Below are 19,162 nucleotides of genomic sequence, written 5' to 3'. Positions count from 1 at the left end.
TTGTGCCAAGTGAGAGCGCACACGTCTGCTCTCAGCCCTCCTGGAGCCGAGCAGGAATGTTCCTGGGAAACATTTCCAACCATTGAAGCTGTTGCAGTGATTTATGTCCTGTGAAGACCCAATATTCAGGACATTTGGTGCAGCAGCCCCGTGCACTTTGAGCCCAGGCAGCACTCAATCATTTGTTTGCTTGACACCATCTGCAATGACTGAACAGTTTGATGTGAAGTAATTACATTTTCCTAACACAAAGCAGGGACGAGGGCTCCTAGTGCCTTTTGTTTGCTTATAGAAGGTTCTGACCCCACCAACACTAAAAGCAGGCTGTGCATCAGCAGACAGCTCCGGAATGGCTGGGATAGGAGGGACAGCCCTGCTATCCACGGTGTCCCCTAATATGAGAAAGCAAAACAGCAGGGCTGAAAGACACTGAGCTGCTCCTCCAGCACAACATGCAATGCTGGGCAGCAGCCCCAGTGCTCACAGCCCCCCTATAGGTGCAGGGAAAGAGTTAAGAGGGCAAAGCACAGCATTGTGCTTATTGCTTCCTCCAGCCCCTGGACAAGGAAGAGGAGGGGAAGAACGAAGCCCAGCCACGAAAAGGCATTTCCCTGATAACAAACACGATTGCATGAATTATGCACCCAATTCGGTCATATTGTGCAGACGTGGGATCTTGTTTACACAATGCATACCGGATGAGCTACCTCTTCCCTCCCCCCTCCATATCCCCCCCCCACTTCTGAGTGAGCATCCTAGCAGTGCTGGGGTGAGGAGAAGCAGAGTAGCACAGAGCTGGGCTGGCAGCATCCCTGGCTTCCCCCAGACTCACTGCCTGGCCCTGAACGCTGCTCTCTCAGGCTGGGAATGGTGCTCCCGCACAAGAGGCACTCATGTTCGATCAAAGGAAATGCTCTGCTATCAAAAGGGAGTCACCAAGCGCAAACCACTGTAGTAAAGTGTGTGTAAGGGGCTGTGTTAGTGCTTCGATCCCCCTATCCGTGTCTGTGCTCATGAACTGAGCAGAGATTGTTCAGCAGAGCAGAGCCGCTCTCCCCTGACAACAGTGACAAGCAAACACGGGCACAGCTATCTCCAACCACAGGGTAAGCCCTTGCTTGTCTCCAGGATGAGAAGGAATGGCTTTAAGTTGTGCCAGGGGAGGGTCAGGTTGGATATTAGGAAAAAATGATTCCCTGAAAGAGCGGTGATGCATTGACACAGTCTGCCCGGGGAGCTGTGGGGTCACCCTGAAGGTGTGGCACATGAGTGGGCACCGTGGGATGGGTTGGGGTTGGAGTTGGAGATCTCAGAGTTCTTTTCAGTTCAAACTCCGTTTGATTATTCAGGGACTTCATTCCCAAACGAAACAGAATTTAATGGAGGGTGACCTCAAGCGCAAGCAGATCAAATGCTTAAAACGTTTTGCCCGAAGCGATACAGAAGGTGTCAGTGCCCGCTGGTCCCACAGGTGACCTCTGGCTGTGGTTTGTTCCGTGGGAACAGCACAGCACGAGGGGAGATCGCAGTGCGGTCACCGAGCTGCAGGAGGAAAGCAGGCAGCAGCGTCTGCTGGCCTCCCTCCAAGTGCCCCACAGGCAAATGGAGAGCCCCAGCTTCACGTTTAATGGGTCCCCAGCCACTCCATTAAACAGAAATCCTGCAACAGAGCTCCTCTGGCTGTGCCAACGCAGCGTTCGTTATCCCCACGCTCCCCCCAGGCAGCCAGATGTATTTACACAGTAGCCACGGTGCTGTTACCTAAGTAAACCAGGAAATGGGACATTTGTTAAAAGGAGGCTCTTCGGTGCTGAATCCCCAACTGCACAGCTATGGATTTCACTCAGACTGCAGCACTGCCATCACTGTGGGCATGGCTCTGCCTGCACACGTCCCCCCACCAGAGGGTGGGTGATGCTCAGCACCACTTCAGAATGGGATCACATTTTCAGGTTCTGAGCAATAAGCACCAAATCAGACCTACACAGCCCTGCCCACGGCATTGCCAGTGGCTGCACCTCCCCCTGTTGCCCTATTGCACCAGCAGGGCTGCATCAGATGGCCCCAAACTGGGCAGAGCCATTTGGGCACAGTGCAATGGAGGCAGGAGGGGGCTCAGTGCTGCACCTCCCTGCAGCCAGCAGTCAGAGCCAGCATCCCAGAGCTGGAATTCACCATTGAACTGGAGGGAATTGTCATTCAGACACTGTTGTGATGTATTGAGGATTTGGAACTACGGATAGCACTGATGCTAGCAACCTGCAGCAGGCAGGTGGAGCTGGAAGGAGCCACCAGCACTGGAAAACCCTTCAGGGACCATCAAATCCCTCTCAGAGTGCCTCAATGTGAGGACCTGACATGAGCAGCAATCAGTGCCAGCTCCATCAGCAGCGTGAGGGAACAGAGCTCAGAACCTTGTGCAGCCCCTCCTTGTCCCTCCTGCATGCATCACTGGGTGCCCCATGCGGTTCTGACAGTGCTTTAAGATGCCTGAAAACCCAGCAGCAGCTCAACCCTGTCCCACCATCGCTGGACATCACCTCTCCCTCTGCACTCAGGTATCAGCCAGGATCGCAGTTCCTCCTGCTCTACTCTGTGCTCCTCTGCCCTGCTTTTCAATTTCAGAGTTCTGGCAGATCACTGATTAATTCAAGCCTGTTTAATAACCCTTCTGTTTAGATGAAACAAGCTGTCTTGTTTTCTTTATTTGCAACGCTAACTCTTGTTTCTTCACTAAGGATCTTTCTGTCATTTATAAACTTCTGCCTCTCCAAGCAGCCTGACAGTATGGATGGTGAAAGCATCTGCTGAGGTCCATGTGTGACACTGGCCAGCAGTCACAGCACAGGGGCTGCACAGCATGGTCTGAAGGCAGAGCTGTCCTGCACACCCACTGCTGTTCCCCTGCACTTGCCAGCACGGCTGGGTCAGACCCATAGCACCCAGCTCCCCACCATTTGGAGGCTCTCAGCTGTCTCCCACCTCTTCGCATTTCAAAGCTGCACTTGTCTGCAGAGCAACTGAGTCATTTCCTTCCCAAATCCAACCTATCGGACCACATCCAGCCAGGCCCGGAAAACAATAAATCCTTCAGGGACTTTTCAGGCCATATTTCACAGGAATGCAGTGAGAGCTCCTGGCACAGCCCTGGGTTCAGCTGTCACCCACGGCCCCATCCCAAAGCACTGCCTGGGAGCTGCCTCCATCCCACGCACAGGAGGAGGAGAAGCTGCAGTGGATGTGGGAATGCAGGAGGGATGCAGGAGCAAAGCAGCACCAGTATGAGCTGCAGGAACATTTTCAGTTGGTTCTGCTCATATGCATCCGCTTCACAACCACAGATTGACCTTCCAGATCCTGTCAAACATTTCATCAGGATCACAGAGGGCAAAACTGTGGCATAAATCAGTGATTTCTCAGAGGGTGGTGAGGCACTGGAACAGGTTGCCCAAGGAGGCTGTGGATGCCCCATCCCTGCAGGCATTCAAGGCCAGGCTGGATGTGGCTCTGGGCAGCCTGGTCTGCTGGTTGGAGACCTGCACATAGCAGGGAGTTGGAACTGGATGAGCATTATGCTCCTTTTCAACCCAGGCCATTCTGTGATTCTATGATTTCAGCTCCATAGTGCCTACAAGCTGCAAAACTTCCACTGACACAACGGGGATGAGATGCTTTGTCAAAAGAACTCCATACCTGAAGCAGTTTCCATGCAGCTCTGAGGAACACTGGTGCACTCTGCAGCAGCAATCTGTTCTGCTTCCATCCCCATTTCCAAGGGCAGAAGCAAAACCCAATTGACTCATGCAAAGATGTATAGTGCTGTTCATCAAATGCACCCAAACACGGGAGAAGAACGAAGTGACACAAAAATTAATATTATATCCTCTTCAGAAACAAGATGACTTGCACAGATAATCTGGCAAAGAGTGGTGTTTGTAATGAAAATTTGGAGAGGATGTAACAGGAATTGTTAGGGACGAAGAAATGGGTCAATATTTTGCTTTTCCTCACGTTAAAATTTGCACCTGGGATGAAGGTGCGACGCCTCAGCAGTGCCTCAGCTACCAAACATCACTGCTGACCAACCCCACAGGCCACGCATTTGGGTTTCTTGGTGCAGATTGCCAAAACAGAGCCCGTATCAGGGCTGGGACTGACACACGCTCACTTCCTCCCTGTCTGCAGAGATGGGAACAGTTAAAGCCACACTGCTGGATCTGGGCTCAGCGCTGAAGGACTCCAGCTGCACAGCAGCCCCATCCACCACTTCTCCCCCCATCCCAGCACCCGGGCAAGGTTTGTTTTTCCAGACAAGTTATACAACTCCCTTGGAAGTCCTTGAAAGAGCCTCAGCTTTTGTTTTTCTCTCTCTCAGTTTGTTCTAGCACTTCCAGCTCAGCCCTACAAGCCGCGGCCGCCTCCAAGTCAGAGCATTTATTTGGTGGAGCTGATGGAACAGCTTTGCCCCTGTCACACAATTTATGCCTTGAAAAGCCAAGTTACGCCAGCACTTGCTCAGCACTGCATTATGCACCAGCAACAAGCATGGGGCTCAGCCCCTCTCCTCCTGCACACCCAAGTGCTTCCCCGTGCCCCGTGGTTGCTATGAGATCCTAGGGACTGTCTGAACCTGCTGTGACCAAACACAGCTCTGCTCTGCGGGGTCCCCGTGTGCAGGGTCAGCATAGCACTGTGAGGGCTCAGCATGGCTGCAATTAACTCCTCGCTAACTGCAGAGAGAACTGCAGCCTGGAGAGGGGCAGCCTGCAAACCGCTGCCCCAGCTCAGCCTTCTATCCTATCTGTTTATAGGATAGAACAGCTCAGCCTGCGAGAAAACCTACAGCCACGCTCCTTTCCTTCCCTGCCCCACCTCCATTAAAAATCAAAAGGAAATACACAGTTTTTGTTGTTTTCTTTAACTAACATTACAGGCTGTGACATAAAGCAGCGAAGGCAGGAAACACGGCCACGGGGGCAGAGCTCCATCCTCTCCTCCCGTTGCTGTGACTTTTTGGGTGGTTGGCGAATGAATGAGCAAAGCAGACAGCCCGGCATGTTTTATGGAGTTGAACTGTAACATCCCTGTTCGGCAGCCAACGGACCATTTTCCTGCTCTGACACCAATAAATCTGTGCAGCCACGGGGAACAAAGCCCTTAACATGAGCTGCCTGCACGTGAGCTCTTCGACCACCTAGGCAAACACCAGCGTGCCGTGGTCTGTAACATCCCAGAGTGGGAAAACACCCTTTTCAATAGCACAAAGGAGAAGTTTTAATGCTGCCACCAATGCACACAGCCTCACAGTGTCACCTGCTCAGTGACAGCCAGTTCTACAGCTGCAGAGCCCCAGCACCGCATCCCCAGATTGCGAGGATACAGGCAAGGCAAAGCCTGAGAGCGCAGCAAGCAAGAAGCAAACAGAGAGAACCCCGAAGCCTGCTGTAAGTATTACAATGACTCTCAAAATGCTGAGGCTGACACTCAAGGCTGAAACCTCAAAATGCACTTTGTGGAAGCTTATTTCAAGATGAATAGAGCAAAGCACTGAACAACCTGTGCACGCTGCCAAGTTTCTGCTCTCCCCCTGTTGAGTGCCGGTTCCACAGGACTCAGTGATGCTGACCCACAACCCCCCTCCCAACCTATCCAAGGGATTTCTGAGTGCTCTCTTATTGAGCATACACTACAGAGGAAGCTCCTGGTAAATGTCCCTGGGCAGTGGATCTGCTCCCAGCTCCTGGCTGGAAGCACGAGGTGCTGCTGTGCTGACTCAGGGCTGCCACATCCCGCTGCCTTCCTGCCCAGCCCGCATGGAGCCGGGGGGGTTCCTGTTTTCCCCAGCAGCACTCGGTGCCCTGAGATGCAGCACAGGGTGCTCACAGCCCACCCTCGTGCGAGTTAAAACTTCTGTTTTTCTAACGCTGTCTGCAGCCAGCCGGGAGCTGAAAGCAAAATAGGCTGTTTCCTTTCACCTTCCTGATAGGTGCAGGGAACAGCCTCTCCATGGACTGCAACCCATTGCTTCACTGGGACATCATAATGAGGAGCTGACAAATTCCCTTTCCCAATGGAGGAAGCCTTGTCCATGAACCCTAAGGGCTTCTCCACAGCTGGTGCAGTCCATGGGAGCACCCACCCTTGGTCGGTGCCAGGTGCCATCCCAGCTCCTGTCCCATGCTAGCTCTGCACAGTGCTTTCCTAATAGGGGTTTTGCAGCTGTACCTGTGCCCAGCACAACCCCACAAAGCCACCCATCACAGCCCCAGCCCCACTCACCTCACTCCAGGGCTGGGAGGGGGGCTGGATGGGGGGCTACCCTCCCTGCCAGCTCTGCCCCAGTGCTGAGCTCTTGCACAGCCACAGCTCTGTTGCCGAGCTCAGGGAAAGCAGCAGCGGGAGGTGGTGAGGTGAGAGGTCAGGGCAATATTTATTCAGACGTCACCTTTCACTTTTATGGAGTGGGGAAGTTGCGTCAGAGCAGGAAAAGGGCTGCAAGGAACAGTCCCACCTGGGAAACTGCTGTAGCAGTGAGCACTGTGGTTCTGGAGAAGAGCCTGCAGCAGAGCACTTGGCCCCCACAGTGTGCTTGGGGTTGTTCAACCATCCCTGCCATGGATGGCTGGGACCCTCTCCATGTGCCCCATGCTTTAGAATAGCCCTGGCTATCCACGAGCCCATCACACCAACAGGGATTTGAAGGACAGGAGATCAGGCACACAATACAGGGAACTGCAATAGAAATGAATGGGCTGCGTGACAAAATGCCTCCAGCAGAGCCCTGCTCTTTGGAAGCACCACTCTTCTGCCACGCAATGGAATGGCACTGAGCACAGTCACACCTGGAGCTGTCAGTGCAACTGCATACAGGATCTGGTTGGCTGGGAGCAGCAGCTGCTGTGAGCACAGCACAGGGCCCAGTTTGTGGGGCTGCCTATGCTGTCACACCACCCTCTCAGATAATCTGAGCTTTTCTTTTATAATGCGACTGATGCCTTTTATCTCCTGCTCTGAATGCAATTTTAGCCCAGGCAAAGCAGGATTAAACTTTCAGAATACGATACATTTATCAGCACCTCCCAGTTCAACATCACCCAAGCAGAACCAGAAATCTCGGCCAGAAACAGGAGATGGGATCTGTCAGACAACAGGAGGTTCACCTCACCAAACCACATCCCTCACTGCCACATCACCACAGCTCCAAAACACCTCCAGAGACGGCGACTCCACCACCTCCCTGGGCGACCTACTGCAACACATCCCCACTTTTTCTAAGAAGAAATCTACCCGAATTCCTCATTCTAGGCAGAACTTCCCCCGGGAGCACCGGACCCGCAACCCCGGCGGTGCGGCCGCCACGGCGGAGCGCAGCTGCGTCCCGACGGCGCGTCCCCGCTCTGATCCTCGCATGGAGCATCCTCCGGAGGGTCCCCTCTAGCGGGTCGAGACGGTACTTCGGGTCGAGGCGGTACTTCGAGCCGAGGCGATACTTCGGGTCGAGGCGGTACATCTGTCCGCAGCCCCTCCGCTGTCGAGAACGAAACGGAGCGCACCCGGCAGCCGCTCCCCGCTTCCCTCCCCGCGGCTCCACGCTGTGAGATCGCACACCGGGTGCTCCCCCCGGTGATGAATGCTCACATGCAGAGGGTGGTGGGCACAAAGCCCCACAAGAGCTCGGCAGCACCCCTGCTCCCTGCCCGGCCCTCTCCTTTTGGAGAGGTGGCAGCCCCCTCCCCCCCCCCAGCCAAGCTGGTTAAGAGATTAACACTCTAAAAACCCACATTTACTCTAATTAGCCATGAAATCTTTGTAACTAAGAGAAAAAATGTTTCCCTTGAGGGATTTCTGTCCATTCATCACTGTCTGAATTGCAGGGGAGAGGGAAAAAAAAAATAAAAGAGAAGGGGGAGAGAGGGGGGGGAAATCCTCAGATCTAATGAATTAATGGCTGAGTGCCCCGAGAGAGAAGCGGGCTCCTGCACAATGTGGGCCCCAAAGGGATGTTCATGAGATGGTGATGGGCTGCCCATGGGTTACCCCGAGTTAATAGGGAGTGGGCACACAGCACAGCCAGCCCCTCTTGGGTGCTGCACAGGGACAAAAGAGTTGTGGGGTGAGAATCCTGCCACAACTTCGGCCCATCAATATTTCATCCCTCTGGAATAAGAACAATTATTTTCCTGCCAGCGTTTTTCTTGTGTATTTTAAATGTGTCACCGCCTTCCACTTTCTCCCCCGTATGTATTTCTTGTAACAGGAGCATGAAATAAAGATTAGCTGAATAATCAGCAGCGCCTGGAGATGGGCAAGAGCTCAGGAACACATTGCCACAGGTTTGGGCAGCTCACACCCCCAGTGCCCAGCAGAGACACTTCTGTCAGCTGTGACAGCCCCAGTCGCGGGCAGGGAGAGCCTCACATACTTCTTGTTGGAGCTGCAGAAGGGCCCATTGGGATGGCTTGCTCCCTGCCACATCAGGCAGCGTGGAGATGTGGGGCAGCAGCAGGGTGCTGTTATGCAGAACAGCTCAGTCTGCTCCTCCAAAGCTGCTCACAGCCTCCCCCAAACTCAGGTGCCCCGGAGGCACAGACAGCCCTGCAGGAAAGCATCACCGAATGGGAGCAGCTCTCCTCCTGCAGCCCTCTCTCCCGTAGCCCTGCAGTTTCTGGGTGTCAGCTTTTGCTTTTCCCAGCTCAGCTCCTCACACACAAGCTGCCTACTGCATGAGACAGCCCGCACCCACGTTTGCCACATAGCTTTTGGGCAATTATCCCAAGACACACTCCAACCTCCCACATTTGGCTGCAACAGGAGTTCCTGAAGTAAAGCCTCAGAGCCGTGGTTAACTGGAGAAGATATCACACATCCCATGCTTCCCCGAGACACCACAAGGTCTGCACTGCAAACTACTCCAAATGTCATTCCCATTTAGCTGCTTTGCAAGCCAATTTGTCACATACTAATGTAATTTGCTGCAGAGAGTTAAAGAGCACAGGGCAGCAGCAGTCACCTCTCTCCCAGTTTCCCCCATCCAGCCTGGGTCTGTTTTCCCTTCTGCATCTCACCGAAGTTAAGAGAGGCAGAGAAACCTCAGGGTTAATGTGAAGAGCGAGACAGAGTGATAAGAGCACCAGGAAAAGCTGTTTTTAACATAGTGGTGGGTTGTGTGCAGATCTGATGCAGCATCTGTTACCTGCTCCTACTGCAGAAACTTGTTACCAGTCCCACAATTAATTACATCAAATAACGCTATCAAGACAATGAAAAGTAAACGGTGTTACTTTATCTTCTTGCAGTGGAGATGATTTGATGAGCAGAGGATGGCAGGTTCTTTCTATGAGCCATTTCCCAACAGGTATATGTGAGCATTACTCATCGCCTGCACCAAGTTTCCCAATTTAAAGCCTTTTTATCTGTTTCCCTGAACTGCCCCAATATCACATTTACGCTTTGAGGATCCTCAAAGCGACAACAAATGGCAAAAGGACAGCAATAAAGCAAAAAATCACTTTTTAAAGGATCTAACACCTCGGTGTTAAAGGAAAAAAAAAAAAAAAAAAAGCCAAACATCTGTTCCGAGAATGGCACAGATTTCTTCTGAGGGATCCATCTCTGCTCTAAGTAGGTCATCTGATTTAACTTCCAGAGGCGTCGTTATCAGTGAAGCCACCCAGCCAAGGGCAGCCCAGTGCAGCTCCCCGCAGCAGACTGGGATCTGTTGGATGGCTCCAAACCACCACAGCAGCACCGAGTGCTCAGCACAGGGCGAGGAAACCCTGCCAGCATCACTCAGCGCATGGAGGCACTTCATGAACTTCATTCCCTCACCTCCCAGTCCGTCCCTTGAACTGCAGGTCACAGATGGACAAGGCTGAGGTTTATTTTTCCCCTCCGCCACTTACTATTCACCTCACTTTATATTAACCTATTGACTTTCTGATACCCCTCAGAACATGGATTAATTGAGTATCATTCACTTCACCTCCAGGAACGCGAAGCATCGGCTTGAATGGAAACAAAGCCGTAAGGCCCGGGCACGGGGTGACGGGGGGGTCAGGGGCACAGCAATGTGGGGGGCTGTGGGGCTTTGGGCATCACTCAGGGCTGAGATTTCCCAAAAGAAGCAGGAATGCATCCCCTGCCATCCCCCAGTGCCTCTCAATGAAGGTCTCGCAGGGATGTAGGGAAGTTTTAGAAGGGTCTGGTTATTATTTTTTTCCCTCTAAGATTCGGGGATGCTTTGAGGAGCCCATCCATGCCGCCGGGAACTTTCACGGCCAGCAGTTGGTTCCGATGCACCGAGCGTTCCAACCCACAACCAAGCGGTAACAAACGACAACAAAATTCCGGAGGAACCATCCGTCTGTACGGCGTTTATACACAAACCCAACAGAACGGGAAGGGAGGAAGGAAAGGTGACCAGGAATCAGGCAGCTCGAGGGATTTCTCCATCCCTCCCTCAGCCGCCGATGGGAGCACCCCGCGACGCCGCTCGCAGCGCAGTGCCAGCCGCCGGCAGCTCCCGGAGGGCCGCCGAGCTCCGCCCGCCTCGGTGCCACCAGCGCTGCGCGGCCGCGGGGCCGGAGAAAGGGCTGTGGTCACCCGGGGCCGAACCTCATCCCCAAGCCGGGGATGCTCCGTAGAGCCCCGCACCCCGGGGACAGCCGCACCTCCGCCAACCCAACCCCTCACTCACCGCACCGCTCCGCCGCCGCCGCCCGCCTCCTCCTCGGGTCTCCCCGGCTCACGGCGGGGTAATCCACGCAGCCCCCGCCAGCCTGAAAACCCGCAGCCGATCGCCCGCCGCTCCTCCGCCTCCCGCAGCTCAGCTTCGCGGCTCAGCTCTGCCCGACAGCAGCGGCGGCGGGGGGGCGGGGGGGGCCGGCTGCCCTCCGCCGTCCTCCCCGGCATCCGCCCGCTGCCGAGCCCCGCGCTCCCTCCGCCGCCGCCGAGCACCGCGCTGCGTTCCGTTCCGATCCGATCCGTTCCGCTCCGCTCCCCCCCTCCGCCCGCCGCCGCCCCCCCCGCGCCGCCCCCGTTCCCCGCTCTTAACCCTTCGTCCGCCTCTGCGCTGCGCTGCGGCCCCGGGAAGGGAAACGAGCGGCCCCGTGGGTGCACCTGAGCCTGGGAGGTGCTCGGGGAGCGGTGCTGCGCCGACGAAAAACCCTAAGGGTTGCCCGCCCCTCGGGAGGATGCGACTCCCCGAGCATCAGCACGCCCGGGTGGGGGAGGTGGAATTAAGGGCTGCCTCCCCTGCCCCACGTTTCCTGGGTCTCAGCCTCCCATCGGCTCCGGGAGGAGGGGAGCAGAGGCTCCTGGTCTCCGTTCCCAAGCCCGAACTCGGGACACGCTCTGCATCCAGGGTCGGCAGGGTGAGGGACGCTGAGCTCCGTTCCTCACTTTCTCCATCTGCAGAATGGGCTCACGTTGGCAACTCAGTTTTCCCTCGAGGCCGCATCAGTTCCGGCAGTCTCTGCTGTATGTGCTGTGCTGAGCCCCTGAAGCCACTGCCATCACCTCTCTGTGCTGCCAGAGGTGGGCAGAGCCCAAGCACAGCTGCGCCCAGCTGGCAGCAGGAATCCTATGGGCACCACAGCTCAGGTGGGATCCCTCCCTGTGTGCCCCAGTGCTGCGCTGCACAGCTGCTGACCGCCTGGCACCTGGGAGCTCTATGGAACCCAGAGGCAGCAGCTCGCCCTGGAGCCAGGCAGGTCCCCCATGTTCACCCCCCGGTGCTCGGGACAATGCTGCAATGCAGTGCATGTTAGGAAGCCAGTCTGGCTCCAAGCTAGTTGCAACATTTACCATCCTACAAAAAAAGATTTTCCTTTCCAATAGTGCCTGTGGAACTCTCATTGGAACATGGGGACACCACCCTGTGTGGCACAGTCAAGAGTTCAGCCCCATCTCTTGGAAGAGGATCCCTGTGACATCGCTGAGGCTCTGGAGCAGAGCATTCTGACACCCTGGAGAGATGCTAAGTTGAAGCTGTTTAGCTCAGGAGAGGGAGCAGGAGACACTCAGTGGATGGCAGCACTGGTTCCTTAGCAAGCTTTTCTCTTTCACTGTTCTCTCCTAATACATTCAGTATGCCGTGCATTCACAACAAATGGCACTAAATCCTATTCCAAATACCACCCCTGGTTAAGTGCACATCCCACCAGTGCAGTCCCTCCTGTTGCAGAGAGCTGCACAAGGAGGTCAGAGCCTCTCAACAACCATTTCTCTCCTCCTTGCAGGACTGTCTGCATCCTGTCTTCTGTTCGTTATTTATTGACCATCGATTATTTTCATGTATTGGAGAGTCAGTCCTAGGCTAATCACAGGCTGGGGAGCAGCCCTGGACTTGCAGAGCAGCTCACATATGGGGTGTGAGCAAAGAGGAGCACGTGAGGAGCCAACAAAGCAGCAAAGCAGGTAGAGATCCACCTTGTTCTGCTCAGGTGACAGAAATGCTGTTTGCTTAAGGACTGCTCTGTGTTAGCAAGCATTTTTGCTTGAAACAACGACCGCAAAACTTTTCTGTTGAAGGCACTGAAAAGTGCAACGGGGACCAAGTACTGGAATCAAAGTCTGGATCCATAGCAGAGAGAAGGACCTGCCTCTGTCACACGGAGGCGAGCACTGCAGGATGGGAGCTGTGCCCCAGTGACAGAGCAGCCTGAGAGCTTCGGTGAAGGATCAGCCTCTGCCTCTCCCTGCGTATTCACCATCACTCTCTGTCCCCCCCTTTGATAAACTCCTTTACTTCGGAGCACAGGGGCCATGAATCTGTCTGAGTTGTGAGCAGTCATCCTCCCAACCCTCGGCTTCCTGTGTTCTCTAACGTGTCTCTGTGCTTTCCCTCTGGTGCTCCTCCGTGTGCCTGCAGATGCAGCAGGACCCGACGTCGGTATTCACTCTGTATCAGCCATTCCAAGGGCAATACAACAGGTTCTGTCTTTCCCTCATTTCCGAAGCAGGAAAATCTCTCTTTTATGTTCCCTCTGTGTCCCTTTAGGACACTGAGTACAACCCGAGCTGCTCAAGAGCAGCCGCTGCTGCTGTGTGCGGCGAAGAGCTCCATCTGTAGGCCCCAGCTACAGGTACAGGGATCAGCATCATCTTTAGGGCCCAGCTATAGGAGCAGGGATGAGCACCATCTGTAGGCTCCAGCTATAGGTGCAGGGATGAGAACCATCCATAGGTCCCAGCTATAGGCAGAGAGATGAGCAGCATCTATAGGTCCCAGCTACAAGCACAAAGATGAACACCATTGATCAGCTCCAGCTACAGGCACAGGGATCAGCATCATCTTTAGGGCCCAGCTATAGGTGCAGGGATGTGCACCATCTGTAGGTCCCAGCTATAGGGGGAGGCATAAGCACCATCTACAGGTCCCAGCTACAAGCACAGAGATGAACACCATCAATAGGCTCCAGCCATAGGTGCAGGGATGAGCATCATCTATAGGTCCCAGCTACAGGTGCATGGATGAGCACCAGCTAAAGGCCCCAGCTACAAGCACAGGGATGAGCACAATCTATAGATCCCAGCTACAAACACAGGGATGAGCACCATCAATAGGCTCCAGCTATAGGTGCAGGAATGAGCATCACCTACAGATCCCAGCTATAGGTGCAAGAATAAGCATCATCTACGTGCTCCAGCCACAGGCACAGGGATGAGCACCATCTACAGGTCCCACCTACAGGATGAGTCCAATCTATGGGTCCCAGCCATAGGTGCAGGGCTCTGCTTGCCACCAGTTGATGCACAGCTGCCAGCTGACAGCTCCTCATTACTCGTGCCATAGCTATCAATGCAATTTTCAGCAGAGCTAATAATTATTCAGCACTAATCACTACAATAGAAGAATCATAGGCAGTTATTTAGAAATGATTGTTTCCACTCAGTTATTACCTATGACAGCGAAGGTAAATCTCAAATAGTCAAACCCACATGCATATGGGAAGCTGAGTGAAAGATCAATGGGAATTTAACCAGCACTTTATGCCATTCTTCGTTTTAGAAAAAACTCGTTAAGTAATTTTTTCCTCTACTGTTCATAATCTCTTGGTGTGAAATGGAAAGGATTTTTCTCTTCCTGTCCTTAGGAAAAGGAAATCCTCTCCTCACCCTTCCTCAGATTTCCTCATAAATGTGAGCTGCAGTTATTGCAGTTCTTGCCTCCGAATCCCCTGGTTTGAACTGAGATGAAATTAACTCCGAAAGGTTTTCTCTTTCTCAAACAAACCCTGTTTTCATTAAGTCCAGAGGCAGCAGAACAGAAAGTCCCAGCATCTGAGTTACAGAGTGTCTTGTTACTGTCAAAAACACAATCGCTGACAACATCTGTGCTGAGGTTGTGTCAGAAACTCAAGGTGCAGACAATGTGCCATTTTTAGTTGGCTTCCCACAGCCAAGAATTGCCTCAGCTGAAAAAAAAATAAAAATAAAAATAAAGCTGATCGTGGAGTGGAGAGAACAAAATAACCCTGCAAAAACACCGCTTTGCTTTGCTCCTTGAAAAACAGACAAGCAAAGAAGTGGTCGTACTGCCCCACTGCCAGGAGTGGGATGACCACTCAAGATCTACATCCCACGGAGAGCAGCTCCAACCCAGCATCCTGCCAGCAATCCCTGCAACCCAAAATGCACCAAACTGCTCCCAAGAAAGGGCAGCTAAAAGGCTGCCAGCTCTCTGTGACGCTCCTTGGGAAGCAGAAAAATTTCTGATCTGTGTTCAGCTCGCTCACATTCATTGGCTACAGCAGGCACAGCAAGACAGAGCTGATTTTGCTGTCATTGGTTTGTCTACATTATTAATTATTTACTAATAACAGTTGCAAACAAGCCCGCTGTGCTCGGGGCAGCCATTGAAGATTTCCAGCCTATGTTTGTTCTGCTAACAGCAGAGGCTGCAGGGAAAAGACTGCGCAGTGCTGTGCCCCCCCCACACACAGTGTTGCTCCCTGTGGCTGCTCAGCATCCCCAGTGCAGGGGGCTTTCCTCATCTTCAGCACCCATGGCTGTGAGATTAGCAGAAACCCTCCAAAATAGCACTGTGACACAAATGGCCAATTTCAGTGATGGGTGTCCTAAGTGTGTATGGGAATGGGTTGGGTTGGGCTGTAGGGCTGGGTTCTTGGGATGGGTTGTTGGGTTGAGTTGTAGGGCTGGGTTGTTGGGCTGAGTTGTTGGGTTGGGTTGTAGGTTTGCATTGTACGGCAGGGTTGTTGGTCTGGGTTGTTGGGCTGAGTTGTAGGGCTGGGTTGTTGGGTTGGGTTGTAGAGTTGGGTTGTTGGGTTGAGTTGTAGGGCTGGGTTGTAGGTTTGCATTGTACAGCTGGGCTGTTGGTCTGGGTTGTTGGGTTGGGTTGTAGAGTTGGGTTGTTGGGTTGAGTTGAAGGGCTGATTGTTGGGTTGGGTTGCTGGGCTGAGTTGTTGGGTTGGGCTGTAGGGCTGGATTCTTGGGTTGAGTTGTAGGGCCGGGTTGTTGGGCTGAGTTGTTGGGTTGGGTTGTAGGTTTGCACTGTAGGGCTGGGTTGTTGGGTTGGGTTGTAGAGTTGGGGTGTTGGGTTGAGTTGTAGGGCTAGGTTGTTGGGCTGAGTTGTTGGGTTGGGTTGTTGGGCTGAGTTGTTGGGTTGGGCTGTAGGGCTGGGTTGTTGGGTTGAGTTGTAGGGCCAGGTTGTTGGGCTGAGTTGTTGGGTTGGGTTGTAGGTTTGCATTGTATGGCTGGGTTGTTGGGCTGGGTTGTAGGGCTGGGTTGTTGGGCTGAGTTGTTGGGTTGGGTTGAGTTGTAGGGCTGGGTTGTAGGTCTGGGTTGTTGGGTTGGGCTGTAGGGCTGGGTTGGGTTGTTGGGTTGTAGGTCTGGGTTGCTGGGTTGGGTTGTAGGGCTGGGTTGTTGGGTTGGGTTGTAGGGCTAGGTTGTTGAGTTGGGCTAGGGGGCTGAACTGTCAGACTGGGCTGTTGGGCCAAGTTGTTGGGTTGGGTGCTCTCCAAAATCTTCAGTTTAAAGAGCTCCATCCCAGTGTCTTGCTGAAGTTTGCAGGGCTCCCCATTCCCCAGTGCCAGGTTATGCATGTTGAAGGTGGGCATAGTGATTAACGAGCTGCTTCAGCAATAAATCTGTCCTGTGCACTCGCTGGAGCTTGTTCATTGGAAATCTTTAGTTACTTCATCATAAAGAAATGAGTATTTCAGGCTTCTTGTCCTAATGAACATAAAATATGAAGCATATTGTCAAACATGCTGTAGCTCTGCCTTTTACTCTACAACGTTCTTTTTAATTTTTCCTGTAGGCAGTGTTTATTACTAACAACAGAAAACTAAATTATTTAAAACCCTAATTTCATCTGATTTTTTCCCTCCTGTCTGAGCAGATTGAGATTTCTTCACTGTGTAATGGGTGGGAGGGGGATGGAGCTGGAAGCCCTTTGATTTGTGGCTCTGTGATTGTTAATCTTCTGCTGTGAGTTCTGCAAAGCATTTTGTAAGTGATGGAGGAACGCAGAGCCCGACGTCTGCTTATCGTTTCACGCTCTTTTCAGTATTTTTTAGGAGGTCTTTTTTTCAGGAAAGGGAAGAGGGAGTTGCTCATAGTCAACAGCAGACAGAATTTGAAAGGAACTCCTCTCTCCTCACAGCATTCAGGCAAAGTCAAAGAAAAGCAGAGCAGGTACAGACTCATTTGAAACGTTTTTGTTACCAGTCTTGATGCGTTCACTAAGAACACAGACTCCCAAAGGGGGAAAAAAGACAGGGAAATAGAGAAAAAAGGACTTCAATTGCACCAGCCTTTAATTCCCCTTGTTGTTTAGCAGGATACCTCCCACCTCATCAGCTTCTCCAAAACCTCCTTTCCTCCCCACAGAGCCCACAGCTCTGTGCACCCAGAGTGATGCTTGGCCCCATGCTACAGCTCTGCTCCCCATCCCCAATGCAGCCTCCCCCAGGGCATCACAGAGAGGGGCTTATTTTGTGTATGCACACTTATTGCAGAGGGCTGGGGTTTAACTGATGCTCTGGGTCACATCTGCAAGTATCCCTGTATGGGATGGATGGTTAGAGAAGGACCTGCTCTGGCTCCCTTCTGTGCCTCAGTTCCCAGCAAGGGGCCCAGGAATATCAGGGGATTAATGCTGCTGCAGAGGGAAGGGGCTGCAGCTCAGTCCATTAAAACATTTCATCCCAGCACTGCACCAATTAGATGTTCCCCATCTGAAGAGACCACGGATTAAAGCAGCAGCAATGCTGAAAAAAATAACCATCTCTTTGGAGATCTGTCCGCAGACCCATCTTTTTCTCTCAAAAGATCAAGGAACAGAGATGAAATTGGGAAAAGAAAAAAAGAAAAGGCCACTTAGAAGTCAACTTTAGGTCCATATGAATAATTTCTCCCCTCCCGGTCCGTGCTCCTTTCCATGCATGGCCAAGCCCTGGGATGACACCCTGCCATAAGCCCACCCTGTGACCATCACCAGGAACATCCCCATGTGCTCTGCAACCCCTGAACCTGCCCTCAGCATCCGTGCAAGCACGGCAGCTCACTATTTCACTGAGATGAGAAGGGTCCGGATCAGGAAAAAGAGGCTGAGTGCAATATTCCTCCCAGCTCCAACCTCTCCCGGCTGTGCCAAGACCCCCTTCCAGCTCCTCTCCCTTTATTTGGATAAGTGAAAGGTTGAAATGAGAAAGTTTTCCTTGGCAAATACGCACTGGCAGCAGAATGGGAGCAGTTAAACATACCCAGCCCAGACAAAGGGAATGGCTGCTTCTCATTACGAAGGCAGTTTTATTCTGTTTTGTGATTTCTGATGTTGCTCGGGCAGATTTAACCCAGAGAAAGAGCAGAAAGGGAAAACCAGACAAGCACGAGGGGGCAATGCCATTTCCCTGTGCTGTGGGGGGTCAGCCCTGGCACCCAAACCCAAACCAGCCCCCAAAGGAGCTTCAGCTCAACTCTGTAACCAAACATCTCACTTTCAGAAGATTTTATCCTTTCTCTTTCATGGCCTTGGACCCAGGTGTGCGAGACGCCGGGCGCTCATTGAGTATTTATGGCGTTTGCCATGAACAAGAGAAAATTTACTTTCTGCTAAAGAGACTGCAGGAAAATTACCCCGAGATCATTCATAGAAGGATCCCAGTTGGGTCCGTGTGTTGTATTGATAAGCTCCAGGCTGTATTTCATTACAGGGTATTTCTACGGTATTTCTTAGTGGAAAACAGAAGGCAAACAGTATTTCTTAGTGGAAAGGAGAAAAGGCTGCACCTCTGCCCCTTGCAAACAACACGGAGATGTAATTCGTTAACAAATCTGAACAAAAGTACAGAGCTGGAAAAAGTGAGCGTGCTCAACCCTGGAGAGCAAAACAAATAGGAACCGTTTGTTACCTAATAAAGGGACTTGGAAAGAAAGTCTTTGACGATAAGGGAGGACGATTTGCTCTCATGGGCCACTGAGCATCCAAATACATACAAGCTGTTCGCAGCAGACTGATTGCAGTTAGGCCATAATGCCATTGTACGTGCTCAAAAAAAAAAAAAGAAAAAAGGAAAAAAAAAAGGGAAAACACACACAGAAGTACTTCAGAAACAGATCGTGGTCTATTCATTAGCAGATTATTTTAGTGAAATCTATTTCCCCCCGCTCTTCACTGCCATGTTTTCTTTTATCTTAATTTTCCCTCTGTTTAAAGTTGAATTCCTTGATCTGCAACATCTTTAGCTTTAATTTTTTTTTTTTTTTCCCTTCTTCCCTTCTTACCAGTGAAATGAATTCAAATCATTTGCATTTACTGTAGAGAACACACAGCCTCATCTGTAGCCCTCAGTCTGACTGAATTGCTTTTCTGCTTCACGAGGCACATGGTGAGGCTGGAGCACATCCCTACCACTCCGTGCAGCCAGAGATAATCTGGTTGGCACTTCTGTGCTCCTGTCATATTTATCACATTGATCATACACAAAACAGATAAGCAAAATCACATTATTGGAAGCAGAGATCTGATGAATCTACGAACCAAATCCATCACTTGGCACAGAAGTAGAAGGAGCCACTTGCTCTCAACCATTTCTCAAGTCAATTTTCCTTACAAATAGCTCTCATCAACCTAAGAACCCAGGAGAGAATGTGTCCTTCTGTCAGACATTCTTTGAAACCAGATGTGTTTGTGTGT

The 19,162-nt window shown here is 52.2% G+C and overlaps 1 protein-coding gene and 1 long non-coding RNA gene across 6 annotated transcripts in view; one reads left to right on the top strand and one right to left on the bottom strand.

Annotated features, from left to right (window-relative positions):
* Positions 1-19,162, bottom strand: part of PLXNA2 (plexin A2) — a 211,922-nt gene that overhangs the window by 92,790 nt on the left and 99,970 nt on the right. Inside the window, exon 1 of one of the 5 annotated variants that reach the window (XM_090124766.1) lies at positions 11,054-11,201. The exons of 2 other annotated variants lie outside the window; for them this stretch is intronic. The gene's annotated coding sequence lies outside the window, so the exon portion shown is untranslated. Of the gene's footprint in view, positions 1-6,279; positions 6,411-10,696; positions 10,961-11,053; positions 11,202-19,162 lie in introns of those variants that run through there. 2 more of the 5 variants (XM_031606036.2, XM_090124765.1) reach the window with 2 other exon arrangements.
* Positions 11,941-12,761, top strand: LOC149915042 (uncharacterized). The gene is made up of 3 exons (XR_016459840.1): positions 11,941-12,087; positions 12,240-12,417; positions 12,532-12,761. It is a non-coding gene; the product is annotated as an uncharacterized LOC149915042 (long non-coding RNA).

Source organism: Phasianus colchicus, chromosome 25 (assembly GCF_987193195.1).
Source record: "Phasianus colchicus chromosome 25, bPhaCol1.hap1.1, whole genome shotgun sequence".
Classification (NCBI taxonomy): Eukaryota; Metazoa; Chordata; class Aves; order Galliformes; family Phasianidae; genus Phasianus; species Phasianus colchicus.
This window is presented reverse-complemented; position numbering and strand designations above follow the sequence as displayed.